The 14,163-nt window shown below is 31.6% G+C and overlaps 1 pseudogene; it reads left to right on the top strand.

Moving 5' to 3' along the window:
* The first annotated feature begins 963 nt into the window (after positions 1 to 963).
* LOC143626517 (F-box/FBD/LRR-repeat protein At1g13570-like) lies at positions 964 to 2,323 on the top strand (annotated as a pseudogene).
* The last annotated feature ends 11,840 nt before the right edge of the window (positions 2,324 to 14,163 follow it).

Below are 14,163 nucleotides of genomic sequence, written 5' to 3'. Positions count from 1 at the left end.
TTTTGGTACGAAAAGTCTAGCCTAGCTTTATTAAACAATATTTCTAAACTTTTTGGTACAAAAGTTGATATAAATCATAGTCATTCTTTCCCTTTAGGCTGTAGATGGAGCTTTTATATGAGTGTTTTCCTTCATGTAACGTATAGGAGGTTTTTTTTTATTAAAATGGGTGTGGTGAATTGAACCTCTTCAAATCATTACCTTATTATTATTATTTTTAAATATAAAAAAACAAATAAAACCAACCAATCAACAACCACGCCCCTCCTCCAATATCTGGCACTTTGTGGGAACCCCCCCCCCCCCACCCGAAAACAACTCATAGCGCCCCAGGGGGCGGTGCCCTACTACGCATGATCTTAAGTATTAAATAGAATAATTCCTCATGATTATTTATCATTGGTTTTTTAGAGATGAATTAAGCGTGTTCAGCTTCTTTGATGATTTGAACTTAATGTAAAGGAGCGGAGCCAAGCTTAGAACTCGACTCAGACTTTATTTTAAGCTGACTTGGTTAAACACCAAACTAAACTCGAGTTTGACTCAATTTGGCTCAACCTTACAACCTATTTGGCATAAGGGCTAAAAATACAAGTTATCGTATTATATTTATCTACTTGTTAATTACCGTGTTATATTTTTGTGCATGCATAATTTTATAAACATATAACGAGTAATTATCATAAAAGTTATTAAATAAAGTTATAAAAACCATATAACATGTTATAACATAGAAGATGAAAAGTCAAACTATAAAATACGACTCTAGAAAACAAAATGAATCATTTTTTGAATTGACCCGAACTCGTTTCGAGCCAAACCAAATTAACCATTTGACCTGACCTATTTGTCGGCCCTTAGTCGGTTAATAATATAACATGTTAATTTTTTAAAATCTAAAACTTTAGCGATTATTATTAATTAATTATTTAAATCAAGTTATAACACCTCCATCCATCCATAATAGATATCATCTTGTCTTGTCTACCGCGCGGCAAGGACAAGTATCCTCTCTAAGGAATGGAGTCCATTGGACCAATCATCCCAAGCTTGAGGTCGTTGCAAATGCGGTTCAAGCATCAAGTAGTGATGATGAGCTTAAACATCGGTTAAGTGAAGCAAATCGCAAACTTATAAATTCTATAAACCCGTCAGCTCGCCAGGCTCCAATACATGACTTTTCTCTATCTGCGTATGCATATGGCCCGTGTGTTGAAATCGATCGTATAATAGGTAATTTTTCCAGGGACAATTGTGTCACGAAACTACCACCTGACATGTTCGGGTATTTTTTACCTGAATCTCTTTTCTCCTTGCATAACTTAACGGACCTGTATCTCCATCGCTGTCATCTTGATGTTCCCCCAACATTTACTGGTTTTGGTACCCTTGCAAACTTATACATGGAGAATGTATTCATCACTTAACAAATGCTTCTGCTTTTCCTATCAAGTCGCCCATTAGTTAACACCGTCATTCTAGTAGCTTCTTGCTACAATATAAAACCGTCCATCATGGGATTTCATCTTACTTGAATGCCATATGTTGCTGCAGAATCCTTATCTCGGAAGATTGTCATCAGTTCATGATTTCACCATTGTTGAGTTGTTTGAGTGTTTACCCATGATTGAAAATCCTGACAATTAATCTTCCAATGTTGAAGATAATATTTATCATTCACACTCACACGTGTATATAAATGATTCAGCTCTTGTGCTTATGGCTGATCAGATTGTGTTTGCTATGTATGGTTCAAGTATTTTAGTCAAGGCAGAGTTCCAAACAAGCTTCCAGTCGCATTAGTCCACCTTAAATACTTATGTATTAGAGATATGCCTGCGGTTTTCAAATACAGCGTCCCTTGTTATGCTTTTCTTATCAGAAGCAGCCCGAACCTGGAGAAACTTAAGCTGAAGGTAAATGACATAAATATATCTTAGTGTGTATCTTGTTTATTTACAAATAATAATAATAATAATAATAATAATAATACTCCTGTTGTAGATTTATTTTGATCTATACTTTGGGATAGCTGATACAAGGGAAAGTTATTCGGATATGTGGTTGGAGCATTTGAATGAATTAGAGATTGAGTCCTGGACAAAAAAAAAGCTATAGGTTGGATTTAGTGAAGCTTATCCTGGCCAAGTCACCTAGGCTGAAGAAGCTAAAGATACTGCTTTGGAACAGGGTTACTAAAGATAAAGAGTTGAAGTTGGAGTTTTCTGAAATGTTTTTACGATCCCCTCGTGCATCAGCAGTGGTTGAAATAATTTTTGAGAGAGGAGTTAAGATGGATCATAAGCCTTTTAACCTTGGTTAATGTATTGGATTTTTTCGACAATAGTATTTAAACCTGTTGGATGTTTAATTAAAACAACTAACTTAACACAACCAAGATTTACCCATAAACTTGCAATGTCCACCATGATACACTGTAAGGCCAATATTTGTGAATTGCGATATCAAAGTACGAAACCCGTTATATATTTACGATCAAGTTAATAATTAAAGTGAGCGAAAAATCCGGACACGAGACGAGAACTTCGACACGCGTTCAAGTTTAACGAGAAAGCTTCTAGAATGTTAGAATGTTTGTTTAGCTATAAATAGGACTTCAATGTTTTTATTATGTGTGTGTTTTCCATGGTGTAAGTCATCCACCCAAGGGGAGCTCACCTTGGGTGGGTTGGTTTGTTTATGAATATGTTAAATCTTTCAACCGATAACGAGATCGTTCTTTATTTTATCGCTTTATAATTTATGTTCGGTCGTTTGATTTACCGCACCCGTCTCGAGCATTTATCAAGAACAAAGCCGTTCGTTGTCGGATCCGGTTTCGGAACCTACATACACATATAATTCAAACACTTAGGGCGTACGTCTTAGAGCATTCCTAGTCATTCTCTACCATATATTCATATATATACAATAAAAAATTACTTAATTAAAAATGAGAGAGAAACTGTAGTGATTTTTAGTGTAGTTATATGATATATATATATATATATATATATATATATATATGGTAAGGATCCTAAGAGAACCATTGACAAATTGAGAATTTTGAGAACTATTTTGGACCATTAAAAAAACCTCTAAAAAAATATTTAAAAAATTATAAAACAAAAAAAAAATGAAAATTTTAAAAAAGTAAAAAAACCAAAATTCTTATATTCCATTCCGGTTTCATTAAAAAAAACGATTTTTTTTCTTTTTAATTCTTATTATACCTATACACATATGTGTATTTTCATTTAATCTTTAGTTACGTAATGTACAAATATGTATATTATCAATTATCTTAAATTATACATATATGTATAGGAAAAAACATGTGTGTACATATTATACATATATGTATAATAAAAAAAAACCGATTTTTTTTCCTTTTTAATTCATATTATACCTATACACATATATATATTTTCATTTAATCTCTAATTACATAATGTACACATATGTACATTATCATTTACCTTAAATTATACATATGTGTATAGGGAAAACAACATTTGTGTACATATATGTACATATTATACATATATGTATAATTTAACTAAACTGAGAATTTTTTTTTACATTTTTTTTGTTTAGAAACCAGGATGATAAATAAGAACTTTGGTTTTTTTTACTTTTTTTATTTTTGTGTTTTTTTTATTTTATGATATTTTTATTTTTGGGTTTTTTTGTGGTCCAAAATGGTTCTCATAGTTTTTAATTCTCAAAAAATTCTCACATGATCATGATCCTATATATATATATATAGGGGATGGTTCAGGAGATAAACGAGATTACTGTGAGAAATGTAAGAAATGAATATGGACCACTAATTTTATTTTAGGTTTTAAATGCTTAAAAATAAATGAGAAAAGTATTAATACATGCTCTCTCTTCAATTAATATAACTAATCAAATTATTATAATTGGAAAATATAAAGAATTCATTTATTTTTATAACATATTTTTTCTCTCTTAAATTTTTATCCTACACAAATATAATTTATTCATAAATTAAAATTTCTTTTTATCCAAAACCAATTTCTTCCAACTCAATATATTAATATCCATCATCACGTAATTACATTGTGATGAATAGTAAAAAAAACTATCTTACACGTGTTTGCATTAAATATCAACAAAAAGTACACAACCTACACAAAAACATATAACCTACACTTGTTCTAAGAATAAGAAAACATATAACCTACACACGAAAAACATATAACCGACATACAAAATTCAGCATCACTAAACTACACACGCACACTAAAACGTATAACCTACACACGAAAAACATATAACCTACACTCGGAAATTTTATTCTACACAAATACAAGTTATTCATACATTAATTTTTTTTTTCTATCCAAAACCAATTTCATCCAACTCAATATATCAATATCCATCAACACGTAGGTACATTGTGATGAATAATACAAAAAACTATCTTACATATGTTAGTATTAAATGTCAATAAAAAATATACAACCTACACAAAAACATATAACATACACTTGTTATAAGAATAAGAAAATATATTACCTACACACGAAACACATATAACCTACACACGTATAGGATATGTGTATCTTTGTCTAGTTTATATAATTGTTGATGTCGAATTACATACGTAAGTTGTATACTTTTTTGTATGTTATACGTTTTTATTGTTCAAAACAAGTGTAGGTTATATAATTTTGTATAGGTTGTATATTTATTGTTTATATTTAATGAATACATTTGTATGATATTTTTTTTATTAGTATTTATAACAATAATTTTTCTAACTATATCAATTGAAAAAAAAATATTATGTTATGATATTTATTAATTAGAGGAGATTTATTATGGTTATATTAGTTGTATTAATTGAAAAGAGAGAGATTTATTATGGTTATAATAGTTGTATTAATTGAAGAGAGAGATTGCATTTATTGTTTCATTTACATTTTTTTCATTTATTTTTAAACATTTAAAACATAAAATAAAATTAACGGCCCATATTCATTTCTCACAGTAATTTCATTTCTCTCATGAAACTTAAACCTAGGGTTAGGTTCAAATAAGAAGTTTGATTTTCCTAAGAAGGCTAAGAAGGAGGGTATTTTTGTCTTAACACTTTTATATCAAAACCCACTTACTTTAATCTCAAAACCCACTTAACTTAATTTCAAAAATCCACTTACATCTTCACTCATCTCCTTCATCCACTACCACTCCACCGCCCACCGCCACCACACCTGTCACCCACCGCCACCACCTTGCCGGAAAAGTCCGAAAAAACACAATGGAAAACACTATGAAAAACACAATGTAAAAAACACAATGGAAAAAACACCATGAAAAAAAAACACAATGATAAAAACACAATAAAAAACACAATTGTATGACACAATGTAAAAAACATAATGAAAAAAACACAATGAAAAATACTATTGTATAACACAATTTTGTAAAACACAATTTGGTAAAACACAATTTTAAAAAACCCACTAATTTTTTTTAATTTTTATATTACAATATGGTACTCATATTAAAGATAAAAAGGCACTCGTTATTATGGTGAATTTGTTTTTCAATAAAAACGTAGTAAAAAAAAGTTATGGACGTTTAAAAATGATGGGGGAATTTGGCATGTGCCTTGCATGTGGAGAGAGAAAGTCAACAAATGTGTTATTCCTTGTATACTCTTCTCCTTATGTTCACACTTGATTTCCCCCTAAACTAATCTCAACCCTCCATGTTCAAAATCAATGGCCAAGATTACTTCTTATCCTTCCTACAAAAACTATACTTTCTATTATAACCTAACTCACCTATATATAAAACGAAAACTTTAAAAGCTCTTAAACCTATACATAAAACGAAACCTTTAAAAGTTCTCTGGTTGCTCCCTAAATTCTCTCAAACCACCAGATTACTTTATTTGTAAATGGAGGCTTCTCATGCATTTGAACTGAATTCATAGGCATGGGTTTTACCAAACCCAGATAGCCGTTAAACGGGTTATAACATCTCATTAAATTAAAAATTAATCTCACCAAATATTTGATATGAAAATCCTATAAAACAGGGATATACTAAAATTAGTATATGATTTATTTTTTTTAAAGTGTAAGGCCCCGAACCCGGTAGCCCTACTTTAGCGTCGGATTTACTCATAAACACAGTCCTTCAAATCAGAGTTTATTAAAACTTTTCGCGGAATATAAAACATCAATCATTTGTTACAAAACATTAAATCTTTTCTTTGATACCATAACACAAAACTTTATATTTGAAACATCTTTACTTCTTTCTTCAGATGCCAGCCGTTCAATCCATGCCGTGTGTCAACCTCATGCTAACTCTATAATCAGCTCACCTGCGTGCATACTAAAAGTCAGCTACGCTGAGTGAGTTCTAGTTAATCAGGCAACATACAATCTATTCTCATATATTACTTCCCGTATCCGAAGACACATATTACTACCTTAACCTTGTATAAATATCCATAGGAGGATCGTCACGTAATATCTATTAAAAGAACCATTACCATTACCCTACCATATATATGCTTTCCATAGGAGGAACACTATACTATCCATAGAAGGAACACTTTACTATCCATAAAAGGAACACTATACCTTCCATAAAAGGAACACTATACCTTCCATAAAAGGAACACTATACCCTCCATAAAAGGAACACTATACTTTATTATTTAATATCCATGTAAGGAGCTAGTTACTTCCCTTGACGATACGTGCAATATCCGAAGATCGTTCGCGTACCGTCAAGCAATCATTCATATCGATCACATATACCATACACGGCATACACATAAAATTTATATCCTTTCGTTCATACTTTCTTACTTTCTTTAGTATTATCTTACTTTCATATCTTACGTTATAAAGAGCATTACGCCCTACATTCCTCGAGTATTACTAGGGCTCGGTACCCTCTTCGTAACCATACAACCATACGTTATCATTTCTTTCTTCTATTATCTCTATCATGTTCATACACATAAACATACATAACATACTTACCTTATACATAGCGTTACAACCTGACAGTACGTGCAATATCCGAAGATCGTTCACGTACCATAAAGCAATCATTCATACATTTCACATTATCCACATAAGGCATACACTTATCTCTTAGGATAAGTGTATTAACAAACATATTGAGTATGCACACAGCCCCGAAAACGTAACACATAAATGGGGCTAGAAACTCACCTGAATTCTGCTTCTTTTTCTGATAGCTGTAAATCCCTTCTCTATCTGAGCTCGGCTGACTGTACAAGTTACACGTATCAATACTCGCCTGATCTAATCTGGTGGCATAGTAGTAGCTTACTTAACTTATCACTTTTTAATTTATTTTCTAATCAAACTTGGCTTTAGGCGAAGATAACCCTCGGGCGAACTTAGCTTCAGGCGAAGTTAAACCTTAGGCGAACTTGGCTTCAGGCGAAGTTAAACCTTAGGCGAACTTGGCTTCAGGCGAAGTTATCCTTAGGCGAACTTGGCTTCAGGCGAAGTTATCCTTAGGCGAACTTGGCTTCAGGCGAAGTTATCCTTAGGCGAACTTGGCCCTAGGCGAAGTTATCCTTAGGCGAAGTTACGCTTGAAGGCGAAGTTACGCTTGAAGGGGAAGTTCATCAGGCGAACTTAATCTTGCAGGCGAAGTTATCGCGCTGCAGATCTGTTTGCCCATAAATCCTTCGTTTCTTAGCCAAATAACTCGATTTTGGTACCCACAGAATCGTATGATCGGCGCCTACAAATCCCAACCATCAAATCGGCCTAAAAACGACGTTTTAGGGGTCCGATTTGGGCAGTTTGGGTTTCGGGTCCGGTTAACCCATCCAATCCTAACCATTTTCAGTAATATTAGCTTTGTTGGATTTGTTCTTACCTTACCAACTCAGATCTATCAACAAAATCTCGGGTCTCGGCTTCGAATCTTGATCGGTTAGAATGTGTGTGTTTTGAGTGTGTGAAGAAATGGATGTAAATGAAGATATTTTTGGGATTTTGGGGGTATTTATATCCCTGAAATCCCATTCTCATTTAACCCATCTCAATTAATCCAAATCCATAACCAACGTCCATTACCCGACACTAGCCCGACCCATACCAACTCCTATTCTTTTATTTATTTCCTGATAACCAGAGTAAACTTTCCCTCGATTATTAAGTAATATAGTTAATATTATCTTGAAATTTCGGGATGTTATATAAAGATATTATTCATAATTAAGAAACAATTTTATAGTAAAAAAATAAGTGAGTCATGGGTATTAACAAACCCATATAACTTTTAAATTGGGATATAACATTTATTGTATTTGTGAAACTCTTTAATCATCAAACCCTAAGTATATTATTAACTTTCTTAAAATAAATAAAATTAAAATCCAAAAAATTATATAAACATTATAAACGAATAACTTAAAACAACCCCGTAATACGGGGGGATAAAATCTAGTGTGTGTGTATGGGTATACGGTAGGAAACTGAATGTGATGTTCTTATATAACATTTTATCCCTCCTCTACTCACAACCATTCATAACCATACCATATAATTTGCAAATCTCGCTCACATATTTCCTAGGAACGGGTTGAGATGCTCTGAATGGTTATGAGTAGAGAAGAGGAAAAAGTTAGTGATTTTTATGTGAATTTAGGGATAGTTTGTTTGTCTCTATTTATTTTTTAATATTTGTTGAAACTAATTGTGAGTAAAAGAGAGAGAAAATGTAATAATAAAAGTAAAAAAAGATATTATTTAACTGAACATGCGTGAGAAATATGGTGATTTTTAAAGTAATTATATAGATGAGGATGATGGATAGACTGGGAATGCTCTTACTACACACCTTGTTATCGATGTGCTATAAGCCCTTTGGTAATAAAAAAAAATTGGATATTTAAAATGTTATGATTAACAAAAAAAAATTTAATTTTGTTTTTAAATTTAGTTGAGATTTTATGAAGGAAATTTAGGGGTGTTTGAGATTGCTTATTTTGTCGACTTATAACTTTTTAAAAAAGTTAAAAAAATATATTTAGGATTGCTTGTTGTGTTAGTGAAAAAAATGATAATTCACAAACTTATGACTTTGTAACTTTTCTTCAAAAGTTATAAGAAAGTAAAAATAAGAAATCCAAACACCCCGCTAATTTGTAATAACTTTCTTTTCTTAAGATGTTTTGCTTATGAAAGGTATCATATTTGATTATAGAGCCTTTTGTCTTCTTTTATATGGTGGGATGATTCTGGTGAAGCTTTATTTGGACTGTGATGTGACGTTTAATTTGTTTCCGGCCATGTGAATAATAGGAATAACTATTTACTTCTTGAGATGAGGCTTTTTTTTTTGTAAAGAGAAAATTTTCTAAATGATCTAGGTGATACGAGAGATTTCAATTGTCTTTAAATTAAAAAATTTTTAAATGCCGTCTCTCAAACTAGATGTGAAGCCTAGTTTGATAACCAAACTATGAGTAAGGATTTATAAACCATACGTAAAGATCAGTTTGATAGCCAAATCATACATGAAAATTAGTTTGATAACCAAACTATGCGTCCTCACCATTTTTGAACAAAAATAAGCGTCTCTACCATTTTGAAAATCGTGTATCCTTACCGTTTTGAAGTTAATTTTAAATTTTATATGATTATAATTATTCTAACTAATTTGACTCATATTTTTTTATTTTATAATAACTTTTAATTTATAAAGTTTTATAACATTCCGAATATAACGTTGAGACGTGCTTATTTTTATCTATGCATCGACATAAATTTTATTTAATACCGACCCGGATCAAATTTAACATTTATTGAGCATGAGTTGCACAAAAAGAAAAAAAATGTTTAATAAAATAAACTTTGACCTGGCTCGGTTTTAAGTAAAATCACGTTGACACGTAGATAAAAATAAGCATGTCTCAACGTATATTCGGAATTCTTAAAAACTTTATAGATTAAAAGTTATCAAAGCAAATCAACGTATGAATAAATTAATCTTCATGTATGGTTTGGTTATCAAACCAATCTACACCCATAGTTTGATTATCAAACTAGACTTCACGCATAGCTTGGTCATAAGTGGTCACCAAACTAGGCTTCACGCCTAGTTTTTAGAGAACATTTTAGGAATTTTTAAAATTTAAAAACATAGCTGGAATCAGTCACCTGACTTGACTATTTAAAGAATATTCCGTTTTGATAATTGGTACAAATCACTACGTTAAAAGTCATTTCATACAAAAAAAAAATACTTTAATGAAACTAATTATAAAAATTAGTCTTTTAACCTAAGTTGAGATGGTTAGCAAAACCATCTCATGTGTTCAGTTCCCGCTAATTAGTTATTTGGATAATGGGAAACTAGTCATCAAGGAGGGTTTAAATGAAAACTTCTTTTATAGAAATAACTCGAGAGCTAATAAAAAATTATTTTTTACTTTTTTAAAATAATATTTTATAATTTTTTTCTTTCATCCTTCTTATAAGTTGATATTGTTTCTAAAAAAAATAATAACCGTCGATGTAGTGCAGATGTGCAATAGTATGTACTGCATATACACAATAGTGTTTTATTGCATACAATACAACACAATTGCACTTATACAATACACACTATTAAATATATACAAATACAACACTATTGCATACATGTAATACAACACTATTGAACATACGAACTACATCGATATTTTTTTTTGCATATAATATAACAGTATTGCACATATATAATACAAACAATTGTATATATGTTATTCAACACTATTGCACTTATGAAAATGCATACTATTACACATATGTAATAAAAAAAAGTCGATGTATTGCATATGTACACCACATTGAATTTTTTTTTTGTTTATTATTTTTTGTTTTTTCTTTTGGTGAAGAATAACAACATATAAGGAGGAAGAAAAAAAAGATTTGAAAAAAATTTATTTTCTAAATTAAATATATTTCTTTATTAATTATCTAGTTTTCTCTTTCTCTCTTTAAGAACTTAAAGAAGTTTTCTAGTGATCATGTCCCACCAATTTATCCTTAATCAAACTATGGATTGATACTTGATATAAGTTAAATTATCATCTTCGTTAATATTGTTACCTTAGGATGTGTTTATTAAGAAACAAAAAATAAAAATTGGAAAAAGGGGAACCATTGCTTTACATGTAAAATGTTCATAAAAGAATAAATTTACATATATAAGTGCTTTTTACATAATTTTTTTAAAAGCTTTTCCATATAAACATGCGTGCATAAAAAGTATAATTATAAAAAGGCACCAAGTCATTTTACGATCTTTGGTGCCTGGTTTCAATAGCAGAACACCTTTTTATCAATTATAGTTTTGTCATACACTCAACGGATATGTCATTCTTTATTTACAAACATGGATCTTGTATTTTGTGTCTATTAGTTTACGTCAATGATATTATTCTCACATGGAACAATGAAACCACAATTCAGAACTTCATCTTTCATGCATCTTCACATGGTATTTGTCTCCTCTTAAGTCATGCTTAGTATGCTCATGACATTCTTACTAGGCCTATTAACGAACCGAACGAACAAGAACAAGAGCATGTTCGTGTTCATTAATTTAACTTTAAATAAACACGAACACATAACTGGACAAATATTTGTGTTCATGTTCGTTCGTTTAAAAAATGATTACATTCGCGTTTGTTTATATTCGTTCAATTAAAATCTAAATGAATAGTTTACAAACATAATTGAACAAAGATAAACAAGCGTGGCTGAACATATATGAACATAGTTAAACGAACACAAACATAAATCTCACTTACCTGAACACAAAAAAACATAAACGGACATAAATGAACGAACGTTCATGTGTATATATCCATTCGTTTAACTAAATGAGCACAAACTTTTTGTTCATGTTCTTCATTTATTCAATGAACTAACATAAACAAACTTCACGCAAATGGTTCACGAACAGTTCACTGAACGTCGGTTTGTTTACAAGCCTAATTCTTACTCATGCATGTTTACTTGACTCCAAACATGTACGATATTCCTATTACTCAACTTTCTACAGCTCTTGTAAGGCCACCTTAGATCAAACCTTACACCACCTTTACTATTACCAGACCAGATTTCTCTTATGCGGTCAATCAAGCTATCCAATTCTTACATGCTCTAACTATAGCTCATTTTCAATATGTCAAGTGGATCTTTTGGTATGTCAAAGGTACTCTTCACTCCCTCACACTACATTATAAGGTCCTCTGATACGAATTGGACTCACTATGCTGAAACTAAACGATCTACATATGGAGTAATCTAGTCTCATGAAGGGCTAAGAAACAATCTATTGTCTCTCGTTCCAACTTAAAATCTGCATAATATAATACAACTATGGAGAAACCAAATTAAAATATCAAAAATGTTGTTGCAAATTCAATAAAAACAAGGAACCGGAGACAAGAGGGGAGTGGGGTAGGGTTTGCGGACGTGGGAGACAGTTTCCATCATGAGGTAGCCGGAGCTGATCATAAACTGGCTCCTTTGGAGTTTCATGGTGGTCGCGGTTTGCGTAGGTGGATGTGGTGGTGAAGGTGGAAAGATGGTGCTGTGGGGTAGTGGGTGGTAATGATGGGGGCAAGGGAAAAAGGGTGGGGGTGTTGGGCCCACTTAAATAGTTTGGTCATTTTACAGACTTAACTAAAGAAACTAGTATTTAGAGCATTCCCAGCCCGTCTCCCATCCTCATCTCTATAATTACACTAAAAAACACTATATTTCTCTCTCAAATTCAATTAAATAATGTTTTTTATACCCTTATCATTACAGTTCTCTCTCTCCACCCTATAATTTACAAAAAAAAAACACTATCTTTTCCCTAAATTTACAAAAAATCATTACATTTTTTCTCTCCACCCTATAATTTACACTCATAACCACTCACAACCCCACCCTATCATTTACAAACCCTCCTCACATAATTTTGGGGAATGGGTTAGGAATGCTCTTAATGAAAATGATAAACAGAGGAGACGAATTATCATTTTACCACTTACTGTTGTGATTAACTTTTAATTAATTATGACGCTTATCTTAATTGTTAAATCAGCTTAACCAAATAATCAGATTGCTCCGTACAGTTTTCTTTTGTTTGGAGTACATGTGATGACACTTGAAACGGCCATTCAATTAACTCGAAAGAAGATTAGAAACTCTAGAGAACAGGAGGTTGAGCTTAGCCGAAGGCTTAGACAGTCGAATGATGTTCTCTAGGGGTGTAATTGTGTAAACATGAGCTTGAGCTCGGCCTGTTTAACTTAAAACAAGCATAGCTCAACTAGTTTTGAGCCCTACTTAAAAAGCTTGAGCTCAGCTCATGTGCAATTTTCAAGAACTAAAAAGCTAACTTGTGTCAAGAGTCATAAATACACTTCTAGTTGGTCTATACAACATAGTTTGATCTTAATCTTCGTAAGCGTAAAGGTCGGTTAAGACAACATAACCCAAAGCAAACAGTCGGTTAAGAGTTTGATGATGTTTCCATTACATGCATATGTTGGACTCGGTCTGCCCAAGACACATATCATTATTGATGTGGCTAGTATGTTATGATCCAAGTCGGGTCATACCCAATAACAAGCTAGACAAACACCAATAATATTTGTTTATATATAATATGATCAAAACAAACAAATATTAACACTTGAGTTATTTGGAAAGGGGTTTCTAAATACGTTGTACTTGTGAAATAAATAAATCATATGGATGATTTATACTTTGAGAGAGAGCATTCCATAGTGTTATTTAAGATGGTTAAATAACAATATGTGAATAATGGTTACCAAGCATGTTACCTATATTGTGTTATATTTATTTTGGGGAATAACACAATGTGAGTTTTATGATATAAAACTTATTTAAAGATAAAAATATATATAAAATTTGAAATGGGTGAGAGGGTGACCCCCCCTTTACTTCCTTACACCTTTTATTTTATATTATTATGTTTTCTTTAGTGGAGACATGCATTGGATGTGAGTGGGTGCCATGGGTGGTGCTTCCATTAACTCCCTAACTCTCTTTCATTCATTCTTACAATTTTTTGCAAGTAACAAAACATTCCTCTCTTCCTTTTCTCTCCCAT

The sequence above is a fragment of the Bidens hawaiensis genome, unplaced genomic scaffold, assembly GCF_021521415.1.
Source record: "Bidens hawaiensis isolate Kalapana, Puna unplaced genomic scaffold, B.hawaiensis_p1.1 tig00004412_1, whole genome shotgun sequence".
Classification (NCBI taxonomy): domain Eukaryota; kingdom Viridiplantae; phylum Streptophyta; class Magnoliopsida; order Asterales; family Asteraceae; genus Bidens; species Bidens hawaiensis.
This window is presented reverse-complemented; position numbering and strand designations above follow the sequence as displayed.